Genomic DNA, 14,989 nt, shown 5'->3' with positions numbered 1-14,989 from the left:
CTGCCTGCCTGTTTGTCTGTCCGTCATCCATCCATCCATCCATCCACCCATCTATTATCTATCATCTATCCACCTATCAGTCTATCATCTATCCATCTATATTATCTATCTATCTATCTATCTATCTATCTATCTATCTATCTATCTACCTACCTATCATCTATCTATCTATCTATCTATCTATCTATCTATCTATCTATCTATCTATCTATCCATCTATCCATCTATCAACTATCATCTATCCACCTATTAGTCTATCATATATCTATCCATCAATCAATCTATCATCTATCTATCTATCTATCTATCTACCTACCTATCATCTATCTATCTATCTATCTATCTATCTATCTATCTATCTATCTATCTATCCATCTATCCATCTATCAACTATCATCTATCCACCTATTAGTCTATCATATATCTATCCATCAATCAATCTATCATCTATCTATCTATCTATCTATCTATCTATCTATCCATCTATCCATCTATTGTGTGTGTGTGTGTATGTGTGTACCCACATATTCTGTGGTACACATATGGAGGTCAGAAGACAACTTGTTGTAAGTTGGTTCTCTTCTACCATAAAGAATCTAGGGATTGAACTCAGGCCGTCAGGCGTGGTGGCAAGTACCTTCTCCTACTGAGTCATCTTTCTGGCCTTCCTTTTGTTTTTTTTTTTTTTTCTCTTAGGTACCATGACACATTAATGAAAATTAATTTCATTAATTTTCATTAATGAAAATTACACTATTACAGCTATGCTCCCTCTTACAATACTGAAAACCAAGGCTCAATGGAATTAATTAGGTCACTTATTCCTGGTCCCAAAATATACAGGGCAGAAGCAGGAGCTGAACTCGTGTATTTCAGCTTCAACTCCAGATTTTACATTGCCTCAAGCCTTACCATTACTTCTCAGCTGTGGGGGGTTTCGGTGCTGCCATCTGTTGGCACTGTGTCAATAGCTGGCACATGGTGTCACTTCTGATGGCTACTCATCTGCCGGGGATTCACTGGCAGTTAGTCAGCTGAGGCCAGCACCTGGATAAGCTTCCAAAGGAGCACTGGGGCAGGTGTCTGGCACAGACCCTGGTGCTCCTGGGAGAATGCAAGTCACTATGTCTAGGCTCAGGATGGTTGGTCCAGTCAGTCTGCATTTATTGAGCACATACTATGGCTAAGCTGGGGAACACAACTCTAAAACATATAGAGTCTCTGCCTCAGTCTAGTGTGAGAGACTAACCAACGTAACAGTTTGAACATTTACGGTCTGAAAAGTCTGAAATCTAAAATGTTCCAAAATTGGAAACTTTTTTTGGATACCAATGTGATGTCATAGATGCAAAATTCCACATCTAATCTATGTTATGGGTCATGGTCAAGACAGAGGTGTACTAAAAATATTGCCTAAAATTAGCTAAAAGCTATATGCAAAGGCATATGTGAAACATGAGTGACTTTTGTGTTTAGATTAGGTTCTTGTCCATGAAATGTAGACAATGGAAAATAGAAAATCTGAAACACGTATGGTTATGAGTGTTTTGGTTAAGGGATCCTCAGCCTGTACAGTGACAGGAGTGTTGTTATGAGCAGAGGCCCACGATCCACCATAAGTGCAGGCAGAGCCTCCCACTCACTCCTCAGGCATGGCGCTCTTTCAGTACATTCCCAGGAGTGTGCTATCTAAGCTGGAACCCAAAGGAATCATGGGAGAAAGACAGATAAAGATGGGGCTGGAGAGTAGTCTATGCTGAGGACATGGCATGTGCAAAGGCTGTGTGTGTGTGTGTGTGTATGAGTGTGTGTGCATGTGTGTGTGTGCATGTGAGTGTGTATGTGAGAATGTGTGTGTAAGTGTGTGTATGTGCATGTGAGTGTGTATGTGCATGTTTGAATGTGTGTGTGTGAGTGTCTGTCTATGTGTGTGTGAATGTGAGTGTGCATATACATGTAAGTGTGTATGTGTGTGTGTGAGTGTGTGTGTTTGTGTGAGTGTATGCATATGTGTGTGTGCATGTGAGTTTGTATGTATGAGTGTGTGTATGTGTGTGGGTGTGTCTGTATGAGTGTCTGTTTATGTGTGAGTGCATGTGAGTGTGTATGTGTGAGTGTATGTATGTGCGTGTGAGTGTCTGTGTGTCACAGTCAGTTGAGGTGACACCTGCCCAAAGGGAAGCAGAGCTGGAGGGAGAGTGGCCATAGATACAGCTGGGAAGTTAAGAGCAGGAACATCCAGTAGACCAACTAGTGTATCTAATCCACATAGATAGATATCCATGGAGCCGTCACGTTGTCAGTCCCCCAGCACGTCCTTGCCCTAACCCTAAAGCCCAGAGCATCTTAGTTTTGCTCCAGCTCCCTCAGCCTCTGATTGTGCTGGGAGGAGCCAGGGATATACCAAATCCAAGGAGGCGACAGCAGCCCAGAATCAAAAAGCCCTGTGCGCCTTATCTAGCGAAGGGATGGAATCCGTGAGATGTTCATTTAACATATTTCTGCCTTCTGAATGGCTTTTACTTTTCACTAAATTGAAACCGCAGTACAATATATGTGAATGATTAGGTTGTGTAATACATTCCAGCAAATTTAGATTAGGAGTGATTATGACTTAAGTAAAATAGTTGAACACAATCCTTATTGCCATCTATCTCCTTCTCCTTCTCCTCTTTAACTGTTCATGAGGCTGATTGAATGCAGGCAACGAAGGACTCCAAGAAAAGCCAGGGCTGGGCAGGGAGGGGAGGGAGGAGCTCTGTCTTTGGAGAGCTTTCAAAGGAGAAAGAGGTTGTCCGGAAGCCTCAGGGTCTGGGATGTAGGCAGAAGCTCCAAGCTGTGCGGCAGATGGGAGGCAAGTCCTTGGTCTGCTGTTTGCAAGCTTTGTGACCTGAGGCGAGGCATGGAAGCTCTCTGAGTCTTCATTGTCCTGAGCAGAACAGGGTGTGCTCCTGGCTGTGAGCTTGTGTGAGGTGGAAGGAGGTCAGGGGCTTGAAAACACTGCAGAGGACCAAGGGCTTCATGGAAAGCTGAACTCCTTCTCAACTTCTGTCTGTGTGACCTTGGCCTCTGTCATTCAACCTCAGAGTTCATTCTTTCTAATCCACAAAATGGGAATAAATGCACTTGCTACTTTACTAGAGAGTCTTAAATGAGATATATATATGCATGCATACATACATACATGCATATATAATATATACATGTTTGTATATATAATACACACATACATAATACATGCATGCATGTATATGTAGTACTTATATACAAACATGTATACATAATACACACATACATGCATGCATGCATCCATACATGCATGCATACATACATTCATACATACATACATGTTGCATGATCCATCTGAGAAGGATGTCTGGCTGGCAGAGGTAGGAACAGGTGTGTCTAGGGTGTCTACTTCCTTGGGAAAGCAGGCTGGCATGGTATTGGGGTAGGGGAGGGAGGCTTGCTGAGGCCCAGAGTGGGAAGGAGCCCAGGGTGAAGTTTTCCTTTAGAGCCCTGTGATGCATGCATGCCCAGGGTAGCTCTGGTTTGCCTATTGTGTTCCCTGCTTGGTGCTGCTCACAGTCTGTACGATGTGCCATGCTCTTGCTTTGGTATCAGCATTCCTAGATCAAAGGTAAGACACACAAAGGCAGGGAGTTGTTTGACTCAGAGCACAGCCTGAAAGGTCAGGAGGTGCCCCAGAGAATACAGTGCATGCCGCTGAGTGAATGGCTTTGAGTGAGGCTTGACTTCTTCCCCTTGGGAATGACTGAGAGCACAATCCAGGGAACCAGGGGAAACCAAAGGCATCAGTCATGCCTGCAGGGAGCTTGCTGCTGCAATAAAGAGCAGCACTTGGGGGTATGGATCCTAGCACACACTCTTCAAGGAGTTTCTCCAAGCCCTGGGGACACCCCAAAGTGCAATTCCCTATCTGCTTCCCAACAACCAGACAAAATGCAGAGCAATCACTGCCATCCCTGTGCCACAGCCTCTTGAGGTGTCAGCCTCCCGTGGCTCCGGCAGGAGACAATATTTCTTTTCTGGCAGCAGGGACAACAAATAGCATCCTGGCAATGAAGGGCCCTCCAAACCCTCCAGAGCTGAAGGAGGTTGGGCTGGCAGCCACATCTGCTGGGGAGGGGAGTAGCAACTGTGGCTGCCTCCCTCACTTCTGGACACCACAGTGGGTGGCCCATATTGTTCCTGTCCAGAGCAGGAAGGATGGTGGCAGCTAGCACGTGGAGCCCACTAGCATGTGGATCCCCAGGTTCCAATACTAGATACCATCTTGTAAGACGGCAGAGCTGGCTCTCTGCCGGGGCTGCCTGCCTCTAACACTTTGCTAAGTGCTTCCTTTCCTCTTTACAAGTCATCCTGGGAAGTAGCTACTCTCCTATTCAAGTGAGGAAGTGGCTGCTCAGAGAGGTTGCATCCACCCTTCCCATCCACACTTGCCTCTGCAGGTTCAGCCAACCACAGATAAAAGGTACCTTTAAAAAAATCATACCTGCTCTGAACACGTACAAAGATTGTTCTCATCATTATCCCCCCAACAGTATATTCCAACAACTAGTTACATGGGATTTATGTTGTATGGAATTTTAAGCAAACTAGAGATGACTTCAAGTAGGTGGGAAGATGTATGCAGGGTCTATACAAATAATATACCCCCCTCTCCAAAGAACTTGGACTCTGCCCTAGAGGTGATCCTGCCTCTAACCCTGAGCAGACACATGGCTCATTAACAGTGCTGACAAAGAATGATGCACTTACAAACCTAAGCATACCTTCTCTAGCACACGGAGTCTTCCATGGCATGTACACCCTCCTCAAGGGGAAGGTGCAGGCCTTACCTTCCAGCCTCAGTTTCCCCACTTCTGTAGCAGTTATCAAAGCCTGACAGATGTGTCCTACTTCTCAACCCACTCTATCCTGCCACCTGGCCAGATGTGAACAGCGTCCTCATGCCTGTGCCCTGGGGACTTGAGCTCACTTTCTCCTGATGCTTTCACTGTTGGATGAGGTCCTGTTTCAGTTGCTACCTGGGAGTTCCTCTCTCACTGTGTCTTGTCCTTAGGATGGGGCTCCAACCAGCTCTGACTACAGCAGAACACACCACAGTCCTCGGGTGCTGACATTAACGCCAGGACAGTGACTCTGGCTTGCACTGCTGAGTACATGCTAACCTCAAATGGGATCCCAAGTGTGGGCCACTGAGAGTTATCCTGACTTTCTCATCTCACAGGGTCTTTTGATCTTAACGATTCTGATGGTCTTCTGCTTTGCCAACATCCCTCTTTAAACTTATGTCTGGGGCTGAATTCAGGGCTGGGGAGAGAGCCAGTTGGCAAAGTGCTTGTTGCACTAGCAAGGGAACCTGAGTGTGTCCCATAGAACTCACATTCAAAAGAGCCAGGTGTATGCTTGTAATGGTAGCACTGGGAGGTGGAGGAGTGGAATCCTTGGATTTCTCTCATCAGTCAACTGAGCCTAGTCTCTGAGCCTCAGGCCAGGGAGATACCTGGTCTCACAAAAAAGCATGGTGGACAGGTCCAGAGCAATCCAAGGTTGCCCTGTGATCTCCACATGTGTACCTGTACGTACGTACGTGCACACACACACACACACACACACACACACACACACACACACACACACAGAGAGAGAGAGAGAGAGAGAGACAGAGACAGAGACAGAGACAGAGACAGAGACAAAGACAGATAGACAGACAGACAGACAGACAGACAGACAGAGAGGGAGACAGAGACAGAGACAGAGACAGAGACAGAGACAGAGAGGCATATCTCAGAAATGGCCTGATAGATCAAGCAAAATCTAGGGTCTTACTGCCCTCAATCTGGGATATTCCTTCGCAGTTACAATGGTCTCTGCCCCACTTTGTTACCCCCACCCCTAATCCCAGAACCTCCTAATGGGCTGCTTAGTTAGCCCTACAACTTCCACATGACTCCAGAAATGGCCACAGGGGACCAAGCCCTGTGTCACACATAGGCTGTGTCTGCAGTGACTGCATTCAGCTCAGCTAGGGCTCACAGTGGTTGCAGTAGAGGGAAGAGAACTTGATATTAAGCCAGTGGAGCCTGGGAGGAGGCAAAACAGCCAGTGAAGGTCATTGTCACTGTCAAGCTTTCGAATGCCAGTGCTCAGAGAGCAACCTGTCTACCCCTATTTCAGCCTCAGTGAGAAGATGATGGGGAGTGTAATGAAGGCCTGAACTGTACCCCTAGCTGCTGTTGTGCCAGTCACGGAGGCTGGGGATGCAACGGCCTTCCTCCCCTGAGATGTCTCAGTATTGCCACCCGGCTGCTCAGGACAGCTCCCTCATGGCAACAGACCCCAGATTTGCTTTACTATGCCCAGTTCTCCCAGCGAAATTTATTTGTCCTGTGTGTCTCATTTCCCCCCATTCCCTTGAGGTCTTGTCTTATTACTGAGTGATCTAGAGCACTAATGTGGTACTAAGCTGCTCCAATCTAACTGGCTTGAGGTCAATGGCTGGTCCCATCCCAAAGGTGTGTTCCTTAACCCAAAGGCATGCGTCCAGTGGGGCGAAACTGCACGGACTCCGAAGAGAGGCCGTGTGAAGTATGGGCCCCATGAGTGCCTACCATGGAAGGTACTACCTTGTAGGCGCTTGGGACTTCCCTGGGCTGACCAGTCAGAGGTTCCCAGCAGCCATTCTGCATTTTCCTGAAAGTCTCACTGACCGTGGGTGGCAGAGTAGGGGTGGAATCAGAACTCTTGGTTTTCCTGCACAGCTTTATACATCCTGCCTATAGCTCAGTTGCGCCTGGACCTACGGCAGCCCTGAGGTGCCGGTAGAGTTCAGATCCTGCATGCTCTCTAAGGCCCATGTGCTGAAGGACCACCTCAGACTGATGCATCATTGAGGAGGTGGACGTTTTAGAGGAGGGGCCTACTAAGTGCAAGGAAGCTGGTTTGAAGGGGCATACTTTAGAAGTGGCTACTAGGGCCCAAGCCCCTTCCTGTCTTTTCCTTCACATCCCAACTCTAGGGTGGACAAGGTTTCTCCATCATGCTCGCCTACCACTGTACCAACATGCCCAAAGCAACGAGCCAAGCCCCCATGACCTAGACCTCTGCAACTGCCAGCCACAATAAACCTTTTCTCCTAGTAACTTGATTACCTAGGTATTTTGTCATAGCAATAGAATGCTGGATAATGTAAATCCTGTCACCGTGATAGAGAACTAGGAAGACCTGGAATATTCAGAGTGACTTCAATCCAAGTCCAGGGTATGGTGGTGGCAAGGAGGCTATCAGCATTGTAATGGATGTTTTAGTCACGTAACGTGTCCCTGACAGCAATGTCCCCCCCCCCCAAATACATTGATATGGCAAGATAGTACTTTTTTTATTCTATACTGTAAGAACACATTTGTACTTCATATTATAGATAGGAGTCAGCATGCATACATCATAAATAACGAAGCACTACATAAATGGCATTTCTACCCACTTGTTTGTTCTGAGTTAGCTTTTAACCTAGATGTGAGCTAGAGGGAACCTCAGGAGGAATGGGAGAGTCAGTGACCTTGGGATGGCGTGTGGGTGTGCAAGCACACACACACACACACACACACACACACACACACACAAAAGAAAAAGTGTGGCACATGACAGGCAGAGACGCATCAACACCATGAATCTTAGACTCAGTGCTGACCACCTGTCCAGAGCAACACAGCTTAACTTCAGGATGATTGATAGACAGAGTTTGTTCTTGTTTCTTATAGACGGTGCCAGGGGCAGATGAGAGAAAGAATTGGAGGTAGATGTTGACACCGGCCCCCCATGTCTCCCCAGACTGCTGCCTCTCTGAGTTAAAAACTCCACTCCTGTGTTTGATCATTGGTGTTTGTGCTGACAGGCAGCATAAACTCTGGTATTATGGTGACAATATCAAACTGTTTATCATTTATTATCACACTCTGTTTTACCAGTGAGGAAACTGAGAATCAGAAAGCTTAAGTAACTTGCCTGTGGCTATGAATCTGCAAGTCCTAAAAGCAGTAAAGGCAGCCTGCATTCTCATTCACGCCAGCTCCCTGTTCCTGGAGTCCCTGTGGTCCCATCTGCTTGCCGGTCCTGTCCCTCCCCAGATGGCGCTGCAATGCTTTGTTATGGATAGAGCTCCATGATCTTGGACCTTCCAGAAATGGGGCTCTAATGTATCTGTGTGTGGCTACATAGGTAGACAATGAAATAAAATTGCAGAGCCTCCTATAGGGTGCCTTGGGTGGGGCTTAGATAACACTGAGGTCTGGTGACTTCAGGTCATTTCAGGTGTTTTTCTCTCATAACATAGTGAAGTAGGAATCACTATTCCCTTATATGGTTGAGAAAACAGGAGTGAAGGTCGCACAACTAGGTGGTGGTGGGTTGCTGAAATTGGACTGTCAAGATTCACCCTACAGCCTTCCAGGGATATCAGACTCCTGTCAGGGGGACAGAGTTTTCTTGAGAAGCCTTGGGTCTAGAATAGAACATATTGGGGAGGTAAGGACGGTAACATCACCTCTGGGGTTAGGACAGGAAGTGATCACCACCCAGGACTGCTATGTGTGGGCTGATCAGAACTTCCAAGAGACTGCTATAGTGAATAAGGGACCTGAGGGAAGACAGAATCCATTCATTTGGAGAGGGGCTGGGATAGGGGAGGCCATGAGGAGGCTGAGAACTTGGCACTCATCCCAGATAAGGCTCTGTTCTCTGTGCTCTGGGATAGGAAGGTTGGAGTCGGGAGTCAGGAAGGAACCTGAGAACAAGACTTAGCTCTGGTAGAAGGCACAGCAGTGCATCCTAGGGTCAGAGCAGCTGCTTTTGCTGGAAAGGGGAAGGCCTCATGGTTCTGCTACACGAGGAGGAAGCTTGCACAAAGGGCTTCTCTGCTAAAGTCCCATCTACCGTTCAGCAGGTGCTGCCCGTTAGCCTGGTTCTCCCATCATAAAAAGGCAGCACTTTGGAGAGGTCCATACTACAGGCTCCCCAGAGAACAAGCTGTGTCCTTTATAGGTCATCCTGTGTGGACACACACTGCTGCTCAGGTAGAGTGGTCCCCTTCAGCTTACCTGGTAACTGACTAAGGCACTGACCACTGAGCTTGCTCAGCCATTATTAATTGGTAACTTGAAATTTACTTTTATTTAGCACGTTTTCTGGGAGGCTGTAGGGTACTGGTATTTCTACTCATTCCCTCTCATTCTGGCTGGTAGCAGCCAGCAGACTTATCTTCCAGTCCAGAGCCCTGAGCCCTAAACCCTAGCGCACCTCAATTCCCACAAGGACTGGGGATCAGGTGGTTGTTTCCTGTGGGGACTAAGGGCTAGTTAGAAGAGTAGGTCGGTGAGACCAACTGGCCTGACTCTCTGGGGATAGGACAGGCAGTGGTCACCCACTTGTAAAGATCTGTTTGGCATGAACTACAGGTCTGCTAGTCAATCCCAGAAGCCACCCTGCCCTGAAAATAGGAAGTAATCTAGAAAGAGGGCCTCAGGGAGGCTGGGCAAGCTGAGACTCAGGCTCTGTGGGCCTGGTGTAGTCCTTTAATCTTTAGAGGCTGTGCATGTAGCTTTTTGCAGGCTACTCTATCCAGTTTCACAGCTTTTGGTGGGTTCGCATGAGATATTGTGACTATGGAAAGCTGAGATGCCCATTCTGAGTGGCAGTTCTCAGACATGCAGGAACTCACTCCCACAATCCTTTGAACTGTCACTATCTCTGTGGTAACGTTGGGGGGCGGGTACCAGGTGATGTGAAGGAGCTTCCTCTTGAAGGGCAGATATGGGTCCACAGCCCACTCAGAGAGGATGCTGGTAGATGCTGGAGATTGGCAGATGACACAAAAAGACAGAGATAGCTTAGCTAGGCTCTGCAGAGCCCTGCCTTGCACCTTTGTTCTTACCGGGCAAAAGAACTCATGTTCCTTGACTCTGTCTTTTCTATGCACTGGCATAGTCACCCCCAACTAGCTACAGGCCTGTTTCCTTCATGCCTGCTTTCTTGGAGGGTTTGAAGATGACATGGGACTTCCTTAGCTGAGGAAGGAGGAAGTCTGAAGAGTATGAGGAATTGGAGAGATGTTGAGGCAGGCACTCCTCAGGGAGGGAGGCTATTTCCCATAGCATAACTGATAGCCTTTAACTGTTGAGGCCAGGCCAGGGCTCAAAGGCCTGGGGAGTGGTCCAGTGAAATGGCCAGTGAGGCCCAGCAGGGGTGTCTCTAAGGCCAGCCTCATTCTTTAATATGTAACTCTAGCCTCTCTTCTCTGATAGGCTCCTCAGGGTCTCCAGGGCAGCCACTCAGGCTAGGACACACATAGTCTGGAAAACAATGCCCATGAAGCTGAGGAAGAGAAAGGATTCTTTGGTAAGAGCTGCTTGCTTTTCCTGCTGACAGTCCACCTTCTGCTTCTCAACCCTCAGTACCAGTAGCCCCTGTTCCTCTGGGAGGAGAAGGCAGTTGTCTGACAAAGCCATCTCACAGCTGCCTGGGCCCTGGCAGCCTTGGGTTTTCCTGGTGAGAAGATGCAAGGCTCTTAGTGTCCTTTACTGAGGAGGCAGGCCCCCATGGTGTAGGCAGGGTGCCCTTAGCTGCTGTGGTACTGCTTTCACACAGCTGTGGGGACAGTGGTTAAGGTCTGTGGGCTGTCGGCCCGGCTGGAGAGCTCTTGAAATCCACTTCATCGACCTTCTCTTTTCTTTCCAAAGCTCTTAGCCCACTGGAGTGGCGGGGAGGGCCTGAAAGGGAGTTCTGGCTGAGCACCTTGGCAAGGTTGAGTCTGCCCGGCAGAAATCCAGGCAAGAACAAGCCGGAGCTACTGCTGGGTGGGGGAGGCCAGGTGACTCTGATCTTGGCCTCCTCTTTTCTTATTCTGGATCCTAGCCTTTGATTTAAATGAAATATTTATACAACATGTAAGGTTTGTCTTATACAACCCTTAGAAGGTGACTCAGAATTTGAAGGCTTTGCTGGTCAGTGGCAAAGCCAAGGCTAATGTGAGATGTCTTTCCAAGGGGACCCAGTTGGCCATCACTCTCATGAGGCCTCCCATCCAGGCTACATTGCTCACTTCCAACATGGAGAACAACAAGACTGATGAATTCTGAAGCACATGGGGCCCAGGGACTTCCCCAACCTCTTAAGCTCTGCTGGCAGAGACATCGTCTGACTGAAGGCATAGCTGGCTTCCTGCAGGAGCAGATGTGTGCCTACAGTTGCCATGCAGTTGTCAGCCTCCAGGGTGGGGAAGAGTCTCCATTCAAAGCTGAAGATGCCTGACCCATGGAGCTACCTGCAACAAAGCTCTCCTCCCAGAGGCTGACACCAAACTCAAGCACCTGTCCTGTTGGCACCATTACTCTGACATTCAAGGCTTATGTCCATGAAGACCTAGCATAATGCCCTGCTCACTGCCGTATTCCATCCCTAACACAGAGTCTGGCACACACTAGATGCTCAGTAAATCAATACATGAAACAGTGAAAGAAACATAGAAGATACTCATCTGCAGGTACACCAGCTCTCAGCCATATTTTACAGAGGTGGAGCTTGAGGCCCAAAGAGATCCAGAAGTGACTATGGTCTCATAGCCAGTTAGCAGCCGGGAGAATGCCATTTTTTGACTTTTCTTTCTAACGGGGGGGATAGTGATGTGGGGATGGTGGCTTGAGGGCCAAGCAGCCCTCTGTGACATTATTTCCATGGTTTTAGCAGCAATGAGGTGACAATGAGCAGATGTAGTTGGAAGTGGAAACAGGCTCTGTGTTGGCCAGCATGTGGGAATGGGCAGGGTTGTCTCCAGTGCTTCATGTCTTCTCGAGAGCATGCAATCTTCCCAGACCACCTGCATGCCTGCACCCAGGGATCTGCTTCCCAGAAGTTCTGAGAGCCATGGCAGTTTCACACGAGTAAGGTGCTTCTGTGCTCACCTTGGACCACACACCTGTACAGCAGCATCAGCAGAACCGATTCCTCCTGCCTAGTGACACTGTGGCTATTGTTTTGTCCCTGTTCCTGACATCTCAGCACAAAGCCGCACTCACGGGTTTGCAGTGTGAACACACCCACCAGGCTGGTAGCATCTGTTGTTTCATGCAAAGAATCCTGATGGTCACCAAGCTATATGTCCTTTCCTAGGTTTAGTGTGTGCTTCTTGTGCTTATAAAAAAATACAAGTTCATTGTAAGTGAGACACAGACACAGACACAGACACACAGACACACACACACACACACAGAGACAGACAGACAGACAGACAGACAGACAGACAGACAGAAGAGAGAGAGGTGTCATGGATGATACCACTGAGACTTGAGTGTAAGATGTCTGGATACCAATGAGTTTGCTGACCACATACTGAAAAAGCACATGTCGGATAGAGGGGAAAAGACAGAACTGTCGTCTCTGGTCCTCTAGGCTACTTTGATGGCCTTTGGGAATGAGAGGCAGGCTTAAGGGACTCATTAGCAATGGCAGAGAAACAGAATGAAGCATCACCTGGGTCCTCTCCTTCCTCACAGCCATGTGAGGAAAGCCGGTATGCATTCTCACTTTGGGTATGGCAGCTGTGTGGTACAGGAGGAGGAGAGGTCCCTCTAAGCCCACATTGTCCCAGATCCAGCCCTGTTGGAGCCCGAATCTTGGTGGCCAGGGCTTCTTCTGCTAGGAGTGGCATGGCTGGTCCTGGATCCTGAGCCTGTCTGTCATTATGGCTCCATAGCTTGGGGACACTAAAGGGCAGAGCCATGAGCCTCTTGTAAGTTGACAAGGCTGAGTACATGTCAGTGCCAGGGAGTCGTCAGGACCCTCTGAATTAAGAGGCCAAGTTTAGTTTTTAATTAAGCCCTCGTGGTCTTTTCCAAAGGTCACTGATGACACCATCTTCTTCAAGGCCAATATGAAAAGACATTCAAAGTCAAGGTTCTGAGACAGGAGCCGTGTAACTGGAAAATGTCACAAGAAGGAATTTGGAGATGGGGAAGGGAGGCTGGTGAGAAGGACAGCTCTGTCACACTATCCTGCCACTAGCTCATATGGAGCAACAAGCTAGTTTGGTCTCAAAGGGCAAGCCTCTTCCTACTACCCTCTATGCTATCCCCTTTAGTTCCATGTCTCTGGCCCAGAACACAGTCTGTTTCAGTGGGATGCCATGGGGAAATAACACAAACCTGCACAACCACCCTGGTTCTTCTGCACTCTTGTCTATAGAGCCTGGCCAACGTGACCATGTGGATATGCAGTTCTGGCTATAGTGGGCAGCACTGCCTTTGCTTTATCAAAATGTCCCATCTTCTCTGGACAGTGATATCACATTGCAGAAGTCCTGCTCTGGCCTTGGGGCAATGCGAGACTCAGGAGAACTGGAGTAGAGTGTATTGCATCCTAGGGACGGGTCACCAGGCCTGCCCAACAGCTCAAGGACTTCAGACCTTGGAGGAGGATAATTCAGTGTACTCAGACGCATGCTAAGGCTGTGGGATTTGGGCCATATGCTGCCCCTGGTAGCCACAGACAGTATCAGAATGGAGAGGATTTTGGATTTAGATTTAGGAAGCTGTAGTCTTGGACTGAAGTTAGCTCACCTGTATTATCCACAGGCTATCTAGCACCCGAGTATTTACACTATTGTGGCAATACAGCTCAGTTATCAAAATATGAATTTCCTAGCTTCATTGAAAAGGCAAGTGTGGGGAATGGGATACAATAATAACAAATGACCAGGGAGAATAATAAAGTAGGGAAAGTAGAGTGGGCTTTTTAAAAGACAACTAGCTCACTTGAGAAGTGTACCCCATCTCTGCTTTCTCCCCTTTTTAATTTCAGCCTGAAAAGTGGAGCCAGTAGCTGGAGCCTCCACAATTATTTTTGACTGTGAGGTTGTAACAAGAGAGCGGAAGCTTGTGCTAATGATGGGTGCCCCGTGTACCCCTAGACTTCTTGTCATGTGAGAGAAAACGTGGTCCCTCCCTCGCTTAGGCTACTGCCCATTACTTTGGATCTCTATTGTAAATCAGTGAATGTCAAACTGACACAGATTGACGACCACACTTCCATTTACCCCTGAGGTGCTCTTAATGTCTCTGCATTTCAGTGTCTTTAGTATAGCCAGAGTAATATTCCGGTTTTGCCCGGCGAGCCCACTCCTAGGCTTCCCAGAATGTTCTCAGCCCTGTCACGGCTTTTGTGTGTGAGAAGTGGCTGCTTCCCTCTCATTGTCTGGCCAGATCATTGTGCTTGAACTAAGAATGTGCCTGCCTTCCAACTTCAATGGCTTGCTCACGGCTGTTATGAACTCCCCTCGTGGGATCCCATTTTCTAGAGACACAATAGCTTTTCCTGGCTCGCCCAGGCTTCACCCCTCCTCACGGGCACAGAGCGTCTGAGTCCGTGGTTTCAAGCAGCTGAAAAAGAGGCTTCAAAGAACCCCACATTGGCCTCTGTCAGGTTCTGACTCACAAAGACGTTTCTGGAGTCCTCAAAAGCCTTATTAATCTGCTAAGACATCCAGGGAGCTGCGCTGGGCCCCTATTTGTGGGGCTTTCCAGCATCTTCCATTGTTTCCGCTGCATTGTCCGGGCTGGGTGTCTTGGCCTCTGGTGCGCCAGCGCAGAGAGGCAGGCAAGCCTTGAGCAGCTCCTGCAATTCCTGCCCCCACCTCTTTACTTCTTCCTTTCCTGTAACACTTCTCATGAAAAGGTCCCCATCCTCCTTACACTGTTTATTCTTCTCACCTCCTTGCATGGTCTCTCTGTCACCTCTTTCCTCTCCTGGCATTTACCTGGGTCCAGGTCAGATACACAGATGCCTGGGCAGAGAACCAGGCTTTTCTTTTGAGTGAAAACTTTTACCTGGGGCTGTTGTGAGCCTCTGCAGTCACCTGCTACTGCATCAGCTTGATGTCTGCGGAAGCTGGATTCATGTGCCCACACCCCAGTGC

The 14,989-nt window shown here is 48.2% G+C and overlaps 1 protein-coding gene across 12 annotated transcripts in view; it reads right to left on the bottom strand.

Annotated features, from left to right (window-relative positions):
* Positions 1-14,989, bottom strand: part of Kirrel3 (kirre like nephrin family adhesion molecule 3) — a 554,955-nt gene that overhangs the window by 154,660 nt on the left and 385,306 nt on the right. The gene's annotated exons all lie outside the window — the stretch shown is intronic.

This window comes from Mus musculus, chromosome 9 (assembly GCF_000001635.26).
Source record: "Mus musculus strain C57BL/6J chromosome 9, GRCm38.p6 C57BL/6J".
Taxonomy (NCBI): Eukaryota; Metazoa; Chordata; class Mammalia; order Rodentia; family Muridae; genus Mus; species Mus musculus.
The sequence above is the reverse complement of the archived record's forward strand: the minus strand, read 5'-3'. Positions and strand labels throughout refer to the sequence as shown.